The 16,007-nt window shown below is 35.4% G+C and overlaps 1 long non-coding RNA gene across 1 annotated transcript; it reads right to left on the bottom strand.

Moving 5' to 3' along the window:
- Window positions 1-10,033: 10,033 nt before the first annotated feature.
- On the bottom strand, window positions 10,034-13,322 carry LOC123559079 (uncharacterized). Its single transcript, XR_006687877.2, has 3 exons — window positions 12,932-13,322; window positions 12,366-12,583; window positions 10,034-11,944 (listed from the first exon to the last, which is right to left on the bottom strand). It is a non-coding gene; the product is annotated as an uncharacterized LOC123559079 (long non-coding RNA).
- Window positions 13,323-16,007: the final 2,685 nt, after the last annotated feature.

The raw sequence follows: 16,007 nt of genomic DNA, 5'->3' as shown, positions 1-16,007 counted from the left end.
TTAGAGATAGGTCAAAATACACCTTAAAATTGGATGTAACATGCATGTTTTACTACAGGAAAGTGGTCTCGATTTTTCCCTACGACTAGTAATGAAAAAGTTACAATATAAGCTATATATAGTAACAACAAAGGGATGTAATTCTAAAGAAGGGACCTGCGCATGACACTCCGTCTCATGATGGTGTACAATTGTGCCAAGTTACATTAAAATCCCTCCATGCATTAAGAAGAAATGCTCCAGACAAAGTCATTCTTGTATCTGACTTTTGGCCTCTAAGTGTGACCTTGATCTTAGACCTAGAGACCTGGTTCTTGCGCATGACACTCCGTCTCATGGTGGAGAACATTTGTGCCAAGTTATTTCAAAATCCCTCCATGCATGAAGAAGAAATGCTCCGGACAAAGTTTTCATTCTTGTATCCTTTGACCTCTTAAGTGTGACCTTGACCTTAGGCCTAGGGACCTGGTTCTTGCGCAAGACATTCCGTCTCATGATGGTGAACAATTGTGCCAAGTTACATCAAAACCACTCCATGCATGAAGAAGATATGCTCCAGACAAAGTCATTCTTGAATTTGATCTTTGACCTCTAAGTGTGACCTTGACCTTAGACCTAGGGACCTGGTTCTTGTGCATGACACTCCGTCTCATGATGGTGAACAATTGTGCCAAGTTTCATCAAAATCCCTCCATGCATGAAGAAGATACGCTCCGGACAAAGTCTGTGGACGCTGCCCGCCCAACTGCCCACCAGGGGCGTTCCCATTTTTCAAACGGAACGGGCGTATAAAAAAAAGCATTTCTGTTTTTAACTCTAGCGACCCCTTCAACAAAATTGGGAGAGGACCATATAATAATGCTACAGACCAAGTTTGATAAAGATTCATCCAGTAGTTTATAAGAAGTTGTTTATAAGTTTTTTTAAAATTTTAGTTTTAATGGCAAAATGCCCCAAATTCTACAAAGTTGGCAGAGGCATTAAAATGATGCTAAAAAGAAGTTTGATGAAGATCTATGCAGTGGTTCATGAAAAGAAGTCATTCAAAGGTATTTCAATTTTTAGCTCTAGTGGCCATAAAAGGGGCCAAGTGCTTCCATTTGAACAAATTTGGTAGAGGACCTTATAATGATGCTACAGACCAAGTTTGATGAAGATCCATCCAGGGGAAGAATGTTTAAAGGTATTTCTATTTTTAGCTCTAGCGCCTGTATGAAAGTTGGTCTGAATGTTCATCTTGTTGATATCTAGGTAAAGTTCGAAACAGGGTCATGTGCGGTCAAAAACTAGGTCAGTAGGTCTAAAAATTGAAAAACCTTGTGACATCTCTAAGGCCATACTTGTGAATGGATCTCCATAAAAAGTGGTCAGAATGTTCATCTTGATGATATCTAGGTCAAATTCGAAAGTGGGCCACGTGCCGTCAAAAAGTAGGTCAGTAGGTCAAAGAATGAAAAAACGTTGTGACCTCTCTAGAGGCCATATTTTTCATGGGATCTGTATGAAAGTTGGTCTGAATGTTTATCTTGATGATATATGGGTCAAGTTTGAAACTGGGTCAACTGCGATCAAAAACTAGGTCAGTAGGTCTTGAACTAGAAAAACCTTGTGACCTCTCTAGAGGCCATACCCTTAAATGGATCTTCATGAAAATTGGTCAGAATGTTCACCTTGGTGATATCTAGGGCAAGTTTGAAACTGGGTCATGTGCGGTCAAAAACTAGGTCAGTACGTCTAAAAATAGAAAAAACTTTGTGACATCTCTAGAGGCCATACTTGTGAATGGATCTCCAAAAAAATTGGTCAGAATGTTCATCTTGATAATATCTAGGTCAAATTCGAAAGTGGGTCATGTGCCTTAAAAAACTAGGTCAGTAGGTCAAATAATAAAAAAAACCTTGTGACCTCTCTAGAGGCCATACTTTTCAAGGGATCTGTATGAAAGTTGGTCTGAATGTTCATCTTGATGATATCTAGATCAAGTTTGAAACTGGATCAACTGCGGTCAAAAACTAGGTCAGTAGGTCTAAAATTATTAAAATCTTTTGACCTCTCTAGAGGCCATATTTTTCAATGGATCTTCATGAAAATTGATCTGAATGTTCACCTTGATGATATCTAGGTCAAGTTCGAAACTGGGTCATGTGCGGTCAAAAAATAGGCCAGTAGGTATAAAAATAGAAAAACCTTGTGACCTCTCTAAAGGCCATATTTTTCATGAGATCTTCATGAAAATTAGTGAGAATGTTCACCTTGATGATATCTAAAAGTTCAAAACAGGGTCACATACCTTCGAAAACTAGGTCAATAGGTCAAATAATAGAAAAACCTTGTGACCTCTCTAGAGACTATATTTTTCAATGGATCTTTATGAAAATTGGTCAGAATTTTTATCTTGATAATATCTAGGTCAAGTTCAAAAATGGGTCACATGAGCTCAAAAACTAGGTCACTATGTCAAATAATAGAAAGAACGACGTCATACTCAAAACTGGGTCATGTGAGAAGAGGTGAGCGATTCAGGACCATCATGGTCCTCTTGTTATATTTTTACAATCAGCCCAACATCCATGACGATTATTTTGAGGACAACCACCCATAATAATGATTTTCTGATGGACCCCACTGCCCATAATATTTTCTGATGGACCCCACTGCCCATAATAATGATTTTCCAATGGACCTCCAAAATATTATTGCCGTCCGATCCCCCCCACCCCCCCCCACCCCCCACCCCACCCCATATAGTTAATTCTGGAATCGCACTAATGTACTGTGTTACCAGTTACCAGTGTATAAGGTTATAGCTGGTAAAAGTTCCGATTAGTTGTCATTAAGTTGCCGTTTTGAAGTGTTTTTTTTTGTTAATATTTTAGATTCTATAATAACCTCTCCCTCAGATTTGAGGCATATTGAATATAAAATTTAAAGATTTGAATGATATTTGGACACAATAACCCTTGGGGAAAGACCTTCACATTGATCTACTTAAAGTTGATTCCTTTATTGGCAAACACTGTCAGTATTAACATCTGCCCTCATTAGGCAATGCTCTTATTTAAATGTATATATTAGGGCTATTCTAGAATTAACTATATGGGGTCGGTGTATCAAGATTTGGTTGGCAGAGGGGGCAGAGGCAATTTCTGATATACAGACAGAGTGAAATTTTTAATACACAAATGTAATGAAATTGAATTGAAACTGGCTGACTTATTGCCGGTTAAATGATTGTATGTGAAAAGCCAATAACCTTACATAAGTTCATGGATATTAATTATAGTCCATCCACCCACCTCCCCTGGGTCACTTGATATGTAAAACATCTCCAACTATGGGGATTTTGACAAATTGCCATTGCTCCAGGATGGGGATTTAGACTTCAAAAAAGGAAAAATGTCAAATTCCCCTAGGTCAGCCCGCTGCCCCCTCCCTGGGGCAAAATATTGATAGGTGCATTAGAGATGATCAGAGAGTTTGAATGTTTGTGAAGGGAATACTTTTTGCATATTTCCTTGCATGGAACTGCGTGTTATAAAATTTGATTCTCCTGCTTTTTTTAGCTCACCTGAGCAAAGTGAGTTTTTCTGATCACTCGATGTCTGGCGGCGTCGTCTGTCTGTCGTCTGTCAACATTTAGCTTGTGTATGCGATAGAGGCTGTATTTTTCAACTGATCTTCATGAAATTTAGTCAGAATGATCACCTTGATGAAATCTAGGTCAGATTCGAAAATGGGTCATCTGGGGTCAAAAACTAGGTCACTAGGTCAAATCAAATAAAAACCTTGTGTATGCGATAGAGGCTGTATTTTTCAATTGATCTTCGTGAATTTTGGTCAGAATGATTATCTTGATGAAATCTAGGCTGAGTTCGAAAATGGGTCATCTGGGGTCAAAAACTAGGTCACTAGGTCAAATCAAAGAAAAACCTTGTGTATGCGATAGAGGCTGTATTTTTCAATTAATCTTCATGAATTTGGTCAGAATGATTGCCTTGATCAAATATAGGCCAAGATCGAATGTGGGTCACCTGGGGTCAAAAAGTAGGTCACTAGGTCAAACCAAAGGAAAAGCTTGTATATGGGATAGAGGCTGTATTTTTCACTTGATCTTCCTGAAATTAAGTCAAAATGATAACCTTAATGAAATCTAGGCCAAGTTTGAAAATGGGTCATCTAGGGTCAAAAATTAGGTCACTAGGTCAAATCAAAGAAAAACATTGTGTATGCAATAGAGGCTATATTTTCCAATTGATCTTCCTGAAATTAAGTCAGAATGATTGCCTTGATGAAATCTAGGTCAAATTTGAATATGGGTCATCTAGATTCAAAAAGTAGGTCACTAGGTCAAATCAAAGAAAAACCTTGTGTATGCGATAGAGGCTGTATTTTTCAATTGATCTTCATGAAATTTGGTCAGAATGATTGCCTTGATAAAATCTACGTTAAGTTTGAATATGGGTCATCTTGGATCAAAAAGTAGGTCACTAAGTCAAATCAAAGAATTCTCTTTAACCCTTCTGTATGCAATGGAACTGTATTTTTCAATTGATCTTTATGAAATTTAGTCAGAATGATTGCCTTGATGAAATCTAGGTCAAGTTCGAATATGGGTCATCTGGGTCAAAAAGTAGATAACTAGGTCAAATCAAAGAAAAACCTTGTATATGCGATAGAGGCTAAATTTTTTCAACTGATTTTCATGAAATTTTGTCAGAATGGTTGCCTTGATGAAATCTAGGTCAGGTTCGAATATTGGTAGTCTGGACTCAAAAACTAGGTCACTAGGTCAAATCAAAGAAAAACCTTGTGTATGCAATAGAGGCTGTATTTTTCAATTGATATTCATGAAATTTGGTCAGAATAATAGCCTTGATGAAATCTAGGTCAAGTTTGAATATGGGTCATCTGGGGTCAAAAACTAGGTCACAAGATCAAATCAAAGAAAATACTTATATATACTCAAGATTTTTGCTGCAATTTTAATGATAATTGGTCAGAATATTTTTTTCCATGAAATCACTAGGTCAAACATGTTTACACTGTTATGGTGTGTTTCTCAGGTGAGTGACCTAGGGCCATCTTGGCCCTCTTGTTTTAAATTTGTAGTTGTCAGCATCTTTAATTACATAATACATACCAAATAAGCCTTTCCTCTCTCGTTTCGTTCCGTTTCGCAAAGTACCAATACCTGTTTGGTGAGTATGCGATTATTTCATTGGTAACGAATAGATTTGGAAATGACATATAGTCTAAAGTGCGCATGTGTCTCTAGTTTATCACTGCATTTTTCAAGAAAGTCTTCCGTTTAAGAGAACATTCTAGCACAATGCAATTTATGGAAACACTTCCCCATCCATCACACCATATTTTATCGCATAAAAACAGTTTTCATGCATTTCTAACGACTCAAAGCCTGGATGGGTGTTCTCTTGTGGCAACCAGACGTCAGTGATACCCAGATTAATTATCGGAATCTATACTTTCCAAGAAATCAGTAAACTTTCGCTGGCCATAGTTTCCCTAGAAACGGTGGTTCCAACGCTGCGGCGGTGGAGGATTCGTCGTAGAAGCGGTGGAGAAATATGGCCGGCTGACTACATTTATGCTGTCATCGGTAAGTTTTCTAAGGAGTTTTTCACGTTTGACTGAAAACAACCAGTGAGACAGGAGCCCACATGTGTACTCTTCCAGCCACAAACATTTGCTCAGTGCAGTTCTTTGTCATTAATGTAAACACTTCTGTACAGCTTGGCGAGGGACTGCCGTTTTTGTAGAATTCCCATAAAAAATGGTAAAATGTACAAAGGGACCCCTGAGCATGTTTGCATCAAATGGTAAGTACGGCACTGTCGAGCAACAACTATTTCTTCGTAATTGGTGAATTTTCATTACAGGCATTTGAAATAATCGACCAAAAATGATTCCAACGCAGTGGAATAATAATAGTGGATAATAATCATTATTATATAGAAAATATATTTAAAGCAATTTTCAAAATGGCTGACTTATGATGTCTCAAACGTATCTGCAGACGTCGAATTACGGCACAAAATTTACGCATGGGGGTGGGGAAATAAAATCACATGTACAGAAAAAATAAGTCGGTGACCCCCCTCCCCCCCACTCCCTGCACCAACTACCGCCAGTTTTATTTGTCATTTGGACTCGGTATACATTTTAAACGTTTATTGAAAAACAAACACTTTAATTCAGTGATTTTGTATGCTGATTTAAAGCCGAAAAATGTTGCGAAACTGAATGTCAATTTTTAGTCAAAAACGGTGATTTTCTTTCCTTTATGAAAATATTTGTCGGTGAAAAACAATGATTTTAAATCGCCCATAAAGGAAAAAATAATTCTCGTCGAATAATGTATAATTTAAGAAAATTTGTTGGCTGGTGCCATTGCAGTTCCCGTAACAGTTGCCAAGGATACGCGGCAACGTCAGTTTCAAAAACGGGCTTTTGTGGTCAACTTTGACGTCTCGTGTACAAAAACTGATTGGCTCTATTAGTATAAAATAAACTGCATCTTGTTTAAAATATAGTCAACTTTACACATGCAAAATTTCAAGACGCTACTCGAAAGTTTGCAAAGTGTCGTGTTCTATCTTAAAGAAACAAGATACACCGTAATGCGTTGCAATTGTACCCACCTCACACTGTAGTTGCGTTGGAATAATTTTTGGTATGATTTGATGCAAACGTGCTCAGAGGTCGTCTTGTACAAGATTTTACCATTTTTGATGGAAATTTTACAAAAACGGCAGTCCCTCGTCAAACTGTACAGAAGTGTTTACATTAATGACAAAGAATTGCACTGAACAAGTGTTTGTGGCTGAAAAGTACACATGTGGGCTCCTGTCTCACTGGTTGTTAAATTTCAGTCAAACATGAAAAACTCATTAGAAAAAGTACCGATGACAGCGTAAATGTAGTCAGCCGGCCATATTTCTCCACCGCTTCTGCGACGAATCCTCCACCGTCGCGGCTTTGGAACCACCGCTTCTGCGAAAGCTATGGCCGGTGTGATAATTGTACTTTAGAGTAACCTTTCAATTTATTCAAATGCATGGTACTTCAGTTGCCATACTAGTAATAGCTATGATCGTTTATGTCAGTGTACAGTGCTCGATGAAAACATATCATTTACATTGCAAGGGCTATATCTATAACACATTTACTCTTTCTTTTTCAGATCACAACGGAAACACCTGATGTATTCCGTAATAGCTGTTTATCAGTATAAAATTATGAAGCCAAACACTTTGGGTTCAGTAGTGTGATATCCGTGGACAGATGAACAAAAACTGCATATAATATGCATTCCTCAGGAACGAACTAGAAAATGTCAGAAATGAAGACCAAACACGTAGTCGTTGTTTGAGATTCACCTAAAAGTATGTGGCTATGTTGACACGTTTAAAAAAGCTCACGTTACGTGTGCCCACTACTTTAGATTTTAGCCAGGAACGCTTTTGTAGACAAAATAAATTTGTTTTGCGTGCTATATCCCCTTAAAAACAATTGCGATGTTTTAGGGAAAGCATTTTTGCCTCGTTTCTGTGTTGAAGTAAGAGTTTGTCAGTGCCTCCCCTGTTTCAAAATATATTTGACAGTTTTGGATGAATGTAACGCAGTAAAAACTTTGTTGAAGTGTAGTTAGGACTATTATTCGACAATGAAAAATTGTTGAAAACTGAGATGTCGTAAAACGGAGAAATGCGGGGGTAAAAAAGAAATAATAATTATAAAAAATGTATCCCCGAATAAATTTAAATATCAATGACACTCAAAAACTTGCCCCAACAGTGCACTAGAAAAAAATATAAAATTTTGGGGGTAAGTATTTGGCCCCGTAAGTCTTTATATTACAATATATATTTTTAATCAAGGATATGTCAGTTTAAATGAGCGAGCTTTGTTTTTTAAGAAAACGCGTTAAAACTATGTTACACGAATCACACGTGCACGTTTTTTAAAAAACGTGTCCCCGTTTTTTTCATAACGAAAAAAAGGGATTGTCCCCTTAGTTTTCCCTTTTGTGAGTCTTTGATTTCTAATCTAAAAAAAAACATATTTTTTATAACATCCACTGCCCCGATCTTTCTGATCATTAACGTCATCACAATTACAAAAATAAAACCAACGTGTCATAAAAATTCATTTACAGGGGTTTCTTGGACTCAGGCCTACAAACTTTAAAATTTGAAATCAGCGCCAACCAAAAAATATGAAACATCGGTACTTTTTCAAAGACATGTTTTTTTTCCCTAAAAAAATTTTTATTTTTAAACCCTTCAAAAAACCGATTGTATCACAGAAATAACCGAAACATTTATGCAATATGGGCTTTAGTAAAATTTTTTGATTACTTTTTCCAGCCCAACAAAACAGTATATGTCACAAACCCGGCCTTCCCGAAACAGTGTCAAAGGTTACAAACAAAAATACAATAAATAAACCCCGCTTACTATGTTTTGTAAGTCCTGTAAGAAAACGGCTCGTTTTAAAATTATATTTTTCCCGTACGGGAACATTGACAATCCAAGTCGTCCTTACCACAAACTGAAAACGTTATTTATGCCTTTTTTTTTAATTTCAAAAGAAATTTAAAAAAAAAAAAATAAAGTCTTTTCACAAAACGTTCAAGAAAATAAATTTCTGTTTTGACCCGAGGGTGTGTAAACTTCTGTATTTAAAATTTGGGTGTATTCGGAAAAACCTTTTGTAACTTCCCGACGTGGTAAATGTCTTGTCAGTTTTTTTACAAAATTTAATTGATATTTATGTTTTTATTGCAAAAAAAAAATTGAGGGTCATGGTCGTGGTTTCGTTTCCCGCCCATCACGACGTGGGATAAAAAACCCCACTTGAGGTAAGGACCATCCAATGAGGTTAGGTCTCGATTAGGTACTAGTCTGAGCCTCAAAAAATTCTGGAGGACCCCTGGAGCTTTCACCACACAAAACCTTGGAAAAGTTCCATTGTGTCGTTTCGGTGTTTACTCACAATACAAAATAAACATTGTTCCGTTTTGTTTTTAGTTTTAAATAATGAATATGCAAAAGGGTTTGTTTCAGTGTGTAACGTCATAAATAATAATATACCAATAAATATCAACAGTGAACGCCACATGCATTATTTGGTTCACGAGGGATTATGTTTAAACTTACAGGTTAAAACAATTATATTCCTATTGTATAAAAAGGTAAAGAAAATATATATGTATATGTGTCAGGTGTATGTGGAATTAGATGTTAAGTGTTGAAGAAGAGTTATTTCCAGTTTCAAATATCATGCCATGCTAAATTAATCGTACAACTTTATGTTTGCTTTCTCACTGTCTAATGTTCGAAATGATTTATTCTGAGTTTTTTATCATAGATCTAGTTTATTTTCACCTTTAATTATAAGCAAAACTGTTTCAATAAATTTTAAACACAAACTCTGACAGTTTACTAGGATTGTAGCATTCTCTACGTCAATGGTATTTTATTACATTCTGTAGTCGGTCATTTATCTATTGTGAATTAAAAAAAAACTCTTGTTTAACCAGTGGAAAAAGGTAATTCAGTACTGAAAATGCAGCTTTCTAAAGTTAGCATTCTCGGATGTCATTTGTCAGACATACATTGTAAATAAATATATTATTACAAATTAATACTGCATTTCTTTGTTGCACTTTGCGGACTTATGATAAAGTTATTTATGTGCATCTGTTCATCAACGATAGCACTGACCCTGCAGGACATATGTATGTGTAAATATAATCAGTGAACAATTGACTGAAAATGCGCAATTATTTATTTTGCCGAACAATTACCTTCAAAATATATATTTCACATATCTGGGCGAAAAATACGCTTAACAAATATATATTGTTCACATATCTGGCTAAACATACCGCCATGCAAAACAAACATTAAAAATATTTAATTTTCACATGTTCTGAGGCAGAAAATACCTTAACAAATTTATATGTTTCATCATATCTGGCTGAAACATACCGTTCTTAACATTTGATATGTTCTCAAATCTGAATGGAGTTACAGTCCAATACCATAACAAATATATATATTCACATATTAGGGCGGATATAACCACCGAAAGCATATCAAGAAATGTAGATGAATTTGCATATTAAGAGAAATCTTTCAAAATTAGAAAATTGTCACTTGAAAGAGGAGGCGGAATGGCATGTGGTGGTAAAATAAAACCAGAAATTAGCCAAAATAAAATTAAAGAAAGAAGCCTGCTATTCACTCTTGAATGCTGACGAAGAAGGAAGATGCCATTTCACGATTGGTTCAACGGTATAAAAGGAATTCATTGATTGGCTTTTACCGTAGTATATAAATTAACATATTTCAGAATAGGACCGATTTGCTCCAAATGTACAATGACATAAATAATTTTATCTACCTATAAAATTCATATATATATATGAGCAGTACAATTCCTGTAAATGAGCACTACGTAAGCGCTCAGGCCCCTCTCGCACACCATACTTATAGTTCGGACTTCTTTAATGTGTAAAGGCATGTGCACAAAAATGACAAATTTTGCCAACACCTGGTAAATTGTAATGTGTTTTTTTAGAAAAGTAATAAACGGAAATAGAAAAATAGCTCTCAACTCATTTACACGGATAGTTTAGCTTTATTATGTATGTTATATTTTTTCGCAGTTATGCACGATGACATAGAATACTTACCCCGAAAATTGTGACACGAACATACTGATAACTTTTCCCACTTTACTTTTTAAATTAAAGTAAGAGTTCAGCACTTCATGGTTTTGATGTATTGTCACATTGGAATAACGTTTGTTTTACAGTAACTTCGAAATTAATCAGAAATAATATCATGTACCCCACCCACCTAATTCATAATTTCAAAGTAGCATAGGCCTTAACAGCACATGCTTCTAACGGATAATACAAACTTTAATAGATTATACTAAGACATTGAAACTGTATCAATCTTTTGTCAGATTGTAATGAAATTTCGGAGTTATAAGAAGTGTAGCTGTGCAAAGCCTCAATATTTTCCAGTTCTATGATTTCCAGAGAGTTATTATGTTATGATTTTTGTTAATTTTGAAGCATAGACGGTACATCTCCTCTTCAACCGCTTTATCATTTTCATCATACAAAAAGATGTATATCTTTGACATTTTTTTCCGCACAAAGCTGTCATCCATTCAGAATCTAAATATTGCCAATTGTTGAGAATGCGACGTATAGATGTACACTTCTTCTTGATCAAAGAAAATTAGGGCATACAATATGTAGCGCGTTTTGTCAGTTATGCGATCTTAAATGTAATTTATAAAGACTTACGTCCAGAGTTCATGAAACGTTATTATTATACTCATCCAAGAATGTATATTTTTTAGAATTACTACAATCAATAGATCTGCTTTCATTGATTTGTGTAAATATATAACATTAGCTGATAACAAGAGAAATGAGTAATTGCTATGTCTTTGAAGTGTATGTGCAAATGTTTGTGTCACAATGGCTTCAACTGTGTAAGGGTTTGAATAAAAAAATTAGTAAAATTACCAAATTTACATAATCTTTTACACAGCAACATTATCAACAACTTAACAGTTTTAGAGAACTAAAATAATTTACATTGCAAGTAAAATTGTTCTACTACTGTTCAAGTCCACAAAGAGTTCTAATATGTAAGTGGATGCACTAAGATTTGCCAGCAAAATCTGAACATTAGTCGTTACCAAATCCTGAACCTTTTTCAATTCAGTAGTGTAGATTCAATCGACGTCCCTTTCTACTGGGTGGTAATTAAAATTAAGCTGCATTCACTCTTGTTCTTTCCCAGCGCACATCTAAAGCTCCTTTAATCAGAACATTTCGTTGACGCGATTCAGTCATTTCTCATTTTTCCAGAGTAGTTATGATGAACACGTGTCCCTGAAACAGTTTTTTAATGCTTTCAAAACAAAAATAAACAGTATCGTTTCATTAAACACTATACTGCATTGGTGCGACTTAATACCTTTCAACAATTAAAAGGTTGGGCCTTTAAAAAAACACATGATAATAATTCAACAACAAAATTTGCTTTACTTAGAAAATGCATGTTCTTATTTGTTTCATCATGTCTTGCCTTGAACTCAACTTCATGCAGAAACAACACCATTATTTTCGGTGACACGCCATATATATCTATCATTAAAAATAATTAGAGTAGCAAGTAAACTAAAGGTTACCAAACTACTATCAAAAATTTCTATTTAGTGTGGAAACTAAATGTTATAATGTGTTTAAGTCCCTATTTAACATTTTTCATCTGTAAAACTATTGGAATTAAATCAGTTATTTATATCCATACCTTCAAATAGCAACCGACAATAGTCGTGTTTGGTACGGAAGCCTAGTTTAGCCTGTGGTAATTCCGTTAGAGGATGTTCTTTACTTCTCGTACTACAGCTTTTCGAATATAATAGGGCTACGTCAATTACTAGTATGTCATTCGCCAGTCATTTTAACATATATTTTCAATTCCATTGATGTTGATTTTTTTTACTCTTTTTTTCATCTTTCATACACCTAAAATAACAAATATAAGGACAAGTGGAGAATATATATCATAGATATGCACGTTAGTAGTTTACAATGTACAACAAATGTTGAAGATGTGCCTCGTTCTTTCAATAATGTCTTAAAATGCTTAAATGAAGTTTACGGAACATCTAGTGCAAGCCCTGTTATAATTTGTTTCTCACTCCAATTAATAGAATGTTCAGACAAGCATGATCACATTTATATTTTACTCATACTGGAAATAGGTGAATCAGGAAGTGCATCAATTCAGCTGGTGAACCAGGAAGGCAAAACTTTAGTTTACTGATTTCTTGGAAAGTATAGATTCCGCTAGTTAATCTGGGTATCACCGACCTCTGTTCGTCATAAAAGAACACCCGTCAAGCCTTTGATTTGTCAGAAATTGCATCCCTGAGCCGACTTCAGAGGATAACAAAAATCATCGTCTTTGCGGTTTATGGTACAACCATGGGACGAAAGCTCTGCGCTGGGAAAATCACATCCAGGCGAGTGAAGACAAGTGAACCTCGGGTATTGTACTTCCGGGTTGTGACATCATCACCAGGTAAAAGTCGTCTGGCGGAAGAAGCTAAAATATATAACATATGGTAAGCACCATAGCAAAACAAATAAGTCAGGGCATAAAACTGCTCCTTTTGGTACACCATACCTCCGTAGGCTCCCATAAATAACACGTGCTACTTTTACAAAATATATGTGCTACTAAGTTCATACGTCACATGATAAAAATACGCCACGTATTACTTCCATTATTACAAAAAAATAATTACTTAAAAGTCTAAAGTTGAAGTATGAAAAAGATATGAAAAGTTTATGATGAAAAATTATAGATACGGAAATGATACTGCAGCTATTATTTACAACTACAAATTAAAATTCAATGCAAATCAAACGTTATACTATAGTTGGTATCAATATAACATCAAATGCCATACACCAAAACGGACGCTGTTTAGATGTGCTATAGACTGGCACACAATTAATTTCAAATTACAATAACATATTACATACATGGTACTAGACTTGCCATATAGATTTATACATTACAGTGCAATGCAGTATTGGCGTTCCATAACAACGAAATGTTTGACATGTGTTTTTGAAACAGTACTATACAATTATCATGTTACACAAATTTCAGTACAAATCTTAGAGCTTATAGAAACGTAACATTTTAGACTCCTCTTTCGAAATAATTTACAAAAGTATGAAAAATTAAATAAATCATCCCGATATACCGAAACTAGCCAAAATCACATGCCGAAAAGTAAATATTGCAAAATTATGCAGAATGAACAAAAATTTACTAAATAAAAATCGTAATTCAAAAATTATACAAAAATCTAACAAACTTCTTACCTCGATCGAGCATAAATTTCTAGCAAGAAAAATCAATTTGACATAGATTCGTCTAATGTCGAAAGGTGGTGTGCGCTAGGCATATCTAGTCCAGTCTATCTGTAGGGTAATGTCCCGCCAAATACTAAATTTCATGGGACTCACGGCTAATTCGTGTACTCTAACTATTTGCTTTTCCACGGGAATCATGATATAGCCGGGAAATCTGACTACTTTGGCGCGGATTGAAATTGACAATTTGAGGCCCGTTATAGTGGTTTTGGGGATAAAAACATGAATTACTGAAGTTCATAAAATATCAACTTTCTTATTACTGAACCGAATTTAATAAAATTTACATGGAAATTTAAGTTATGAAATACAGAAAAAACATGAGAGGTATTTTATGCGTAAAATTAGACATTTACCTCAATAACTCAAAAATTTACAAAAAGATGATGCAATACCTGCATTTACACTACAGATACAATGAGGCACGTGTGTCAGTTTGTGACACACGTCCCCCTTAAAAAGAAAATTTATAATTTTCTTAAATGGAAACAAAATGACATACTGAAAATAACAAACACAAAAAAAACACTGTCACTATCTGTACACCATATAATATAGCCACCTGTCTACACTCTGCTCAAATAATCTGCACCTACATTTTCTCTACCAGGAATTGCTCTAATACTGATCCTATATGGCTGCAAAGCCAATGCCCATCTCATCAGCCTGGAATTGCTAAGTTTCGCTTTATTCAGATAAGTGAGCAGCTGATGATCTGTCTCTAATACAAAGTCTTTACCGAACAAATACCGGTGAAACTTAGCTACTGCCCATACTATCGCTAAATACTCCTTCTCTATCACTGAGTAATTTTGCTCCCTATGTAGCAATTTCCTACTAGCATACGCTACAGGTAATTTCTCTCCATCACTTTCCTGAAGCAATACTGAGCCTAAACCTACATCTGAAGCATCTACTCTCAATATAAAAGTCTGATCTAAATCTGGCAACTTCAATATAGGCGGACCCATTAAGCTAGCCTTCAAAGTATGGAAAGCCTTTTCTTGACTTTCACCCAATTTTCAAGTTTTGGCTGACCCGTTTTCGTCAAATCTGTGAGGGGAACTGCAATGGGGGCAAATTTGGGGGAAATAAACTTTTGTAAAATCCATACCCCAAAGAATAAACGTTTTGCCCTTTTTGATTTTGGTTTCGGCATTCTGTAGGGCCTGTACCTTATTTGGAACTGGTTCAAGGGTCGGACATCTATCGGGCCCCTAAATTCAACTTCTGAAACCTTTAAACATTAGTGGGTTTTTGCTGTTAACTTACCTTCTTGGGTCTGGTTAAAAATCAGTAAAAGTATTACTGTTTGGCCTGTATTGTTACCCGGGGATATCTCAATGAAGCATCGAGACCCCAAGGCCCTTTCAAAACCTTTTTGTCAGTCTACAAAACTTTTCAGGTGCTTTAACAATCAAGGGCATCTTACGAATTGAAAAAAACCTTTCGGGGTTTTCAAAAACAGTCATGGTTTTGCCTTTTCAGAAAAAAGGAAAACCCTCCCGAAAACCTTGCTAAAGATTTTTAGAAAATATCATAATTATGAAAACATTCCTCCTTTTTGGCAAGGTTCAGCACGAAAACCGTCGTTTGTTGACCTGGCGAAATCATACAAACCTGTACTTTTTATTTTTTTTCCTTTGAGGAAAATGGGGGAGGAAAATGGGCTTTTGTGGTTCGATTTCTCCCAACTAACTTTTTATCTATTCGCTTTCATACTGGCTGCAATGAAAAGGAATGGATAACCCCTTTACCTTTCGGATCTTAGTTAAATGAATATCATGTTCAACTAAGTTGATTCCCGGAATATCTGTAAAGTACTCTAAAAATTTTTCTAACAAATTACTACTTCCCTGCTTACTTTTAGGGAAACTCTGGATTTATCTCTACATCTTTTTTCTTTTCTGTACCCTGTTTATGGGGAATAAAATTACCCTTTTTACTCTACTCAAAACTATCACTACTTTCATTGGGATCAAATTTGTCATAATCTCCT

Source organism: Mercenaria mercenaria, chromosome 5 (assembly GCF_021730395.1).
Source record: "Mercenaria mercenaria strain notata chromosome 5, MADL_Memer_1, whole genome shotgun sequence".
Taxonomy (NCBI): domain Eukaryota; kingdom Metazoa; phylum Mollusca; class Bivalvia; order Venerida; family Veneridae; genus Mercenaria; species Mercenaria mercenaria.
This window is presented reverse-complemented; position numbering and strand designations above follow the sequence as displayed.